The sequence below is a fragment of the Scaptodrosophila lebanonensis genome, unplaced genomic scaffold, assembly GCF_003285725.1.
Source record: "Scaptodrosophila lebanonensis strain 11010-0011.00,11010-0021.00 unplaced genomic scaffold, SlebRS2 tig00000001-arrow-pilon, whole genome shotgun sequence".
Lineage (NCBI taxonomy): Eukaryota > Metazoa > Arthropoda > Insecta > Diptera > Drosophilidae > Scaptodrosophila > Scaptodrosophila lebanonensis.
Genome location: NW_022060529.1, coordinates 10,661,342 through 10,664,125, shown reverse-complemented (window position 1 = coordinate 10,664,125; position 2,784 = coordinate 10,661,342).

Sequence of the window (2,784 nt, the reverse complement as noted above, 5' to 3'; positions counted from 1 at the left end):
CTCTATACTGGGCACATGCTCACACACAGACACGCATAAATATAGGTACGTAATATTTCAATGTCGGGGCACCCACTTTATTGTATCGAAATATCTGCATATAATAGGCAATTGGTTTTGATTATGTATTTCAAAAATAAACAAAGCGTAACAAGTTTCTTCTTGGAAGTTGCTTTACGCTATTTTTTTGCCATTGATGTACCACAATTGTGTAATTTTTTGCCATTTTTGGTCATTTTATTGTTTAATGTTGGTTTCGTCTTCCTTTGACCGCACACTTCTCTGCACATGTGTAAGTGTGCTTTATGTAGTTGGCGGTAAATACTTGTATACCACTTATACATGGATGTTGTATATATATATGTGTGTGTTGTGTATATCATATGTGCATGTATGTGTGTTGGGGTAGCTCTGTGTGTTTATTGCGTTATTTAATAAAGGATTTTGTGGTGTGCGGGACACATCCTGTTTCTCACTATCCACACTTCAGATGGCATAACGAGCCTTTTGTTTGGTCAGACACACACACACACACACACACACACACACACACACATGCACGGCACATTCTTAGGGCCAGGACAATGCAATTGGTCAATGGCCACATGACACTTCTGTCCACGTTTTACGTCAATGGCTTCAGTGTGGGTAATCAAGCGTATACCAAAATAATTTACCATTCCATTTGGGATAACGATATCATTGGGAATGCCAAATTAGATATTAAACTTCAAGTCGCATATCCAAGTCGTTTACAGTCCGCAGGCAATTTGAAATTGTAGACCAAACATTACGCTTACGCACAAAAACAACAACAAAATTGAATGGCCGGATTCAATAGAAATCAATAAAATAGAAGAAAAAAAAGGGGAAATAACATGGGAAAGGAAAGGAAAAGCCGACGGCAGCGCATTGCGACAATCGCACGCAATACTGAAAGCGGCAAGTCATAAAAGGCAACTAAAGCAAAAACATAACAGTAACGGCAAAAGTAATAATCAAGCACAGAAATGTCAAGCAAAGACAGCAATAAACTTACATATATATACATATGTATATTCAATCGCGAGTATAGTGGTAGTAGTAGTATTGTGGGCTGTGTTTTGCGCCTTTTGCATTTGGTTTTTCTTTCGCACAAATATTTCTTTATGTTGTTTTGTTTAAAGATATATCTTAAAAATTATATAATTTAGACTAACACCTATTTCGGCCAATTCTCACAACAACAAATTCCCTTTACTCTGTGACGAAAACAAACAGACACAAGCTTAAACCACACCATACACAAACAACAAGACACGCACACTCACACACGTAACCGAGCACAAATTTTACTTCTTGCAGCTGTCTGATTTTTGGTTTTTGCGCTTTTTAAGCTCAACATACACTACACGTTGAATGTTTCTTTTGGAGATGTCAGACAACCTATCGCCACGAACGTATAATTGCGACTAACTGAACGCACAGCCAGACAAGGCATCCCAAGCCGAAGCTTAACAATGCGCAAGAAAAGCCAAAAAAGAGAGAGAGAGAGATAGTAAGAGAAAGAGAGATAGAGATAGAGTGGGAAGGGGGCGCAAAACATCGCGAACGTGTGTGTAAAGCAGAATAACGTGCAAGCAAAGCAAAGCAGCTGACACATATTTGCTTTTGTTTTGGTTGCGCACTCAAGCAGAGGCACAGGACAAGGCAGAGGAACAGGGAGATGACTGGCAGTAGCACTGGGAACAGCGATGTCAGAGCCACTACTGGGAGTTGGATATGACAGACAGGGTAGGCATCAGTGTTGCCAAGTCTATGTGAGAATTGAGGGAAGCTGGAAAAACCTAAATATAGAAACTAAGCTTTTTAATTAAATGTTGTGGGAGAAGTGTGTTTCAATAAGTTTTTTATTTCTTTTACGATGCCAAATAGTACAACATAATTACGTATGTATGTATAATGTTTTTCGTACTATATACTACCATCTAGAACCAAAATCCTTCACACAATGACTGTTACATAATATTGTGATCTTATCTCTGGCCGGTCCTGGATGTGGATTATTCTATAACTTTTTTGTTACTCTATTTCTCTAAAAAGGACACTTCCAAAATCGACAATTGAAAAACTCTAGCGGGAATTGGCGGAAAATAGCTAAATGGGCCACTCTGGTATGTACATTTATTCAACTACATAAACACAGACAAAGAGGAGCGCCTTTAGCGCCTAAAAGCAGACACTTTTTTGTCTCTGCTGCTGCTGCTCTGCTCCTACTACCGTTCCTTGCCGGCGTTTTGGCAACACTCCAATTTCTCTTACTCTCACGACGCATGCGCACCCAGAGGGGCACATAAAAACACGTGCAGCACATACGCCGTAAAAATTCAGAACGTAATGTTGTCAGCGAAATAGAATGAATTCAATCATACAGTCAGTTTTCCAAGAAAAACTCATTACAAGCCATTTTATAATTTATAACAATTAAATGCGGCTCAGTGGTGTCATTATTGGTCTATTGTCGGGCATTACTTTATTCATTATATCGATTTTATTGTGACCAACATTCCGATGAACGTTTTGTTTACGAATTTGTGTAGCATAAGGCATGAATGGATACAGAGCACACAAAAGTAAACGCTAAACGCTTTGTGTTATGTACAAATGTAGATACTTATGTACTTATGTATTTGACCTCTCTTTCTCTGGCTCTCTCTCTCTCTCTCTCTCTTTTACATTCAAACTCAAGTTGAATGACATTGTCAGGCGGCAAAAGAGTCCCCGTTGGCAGCGTGCTTCATATCC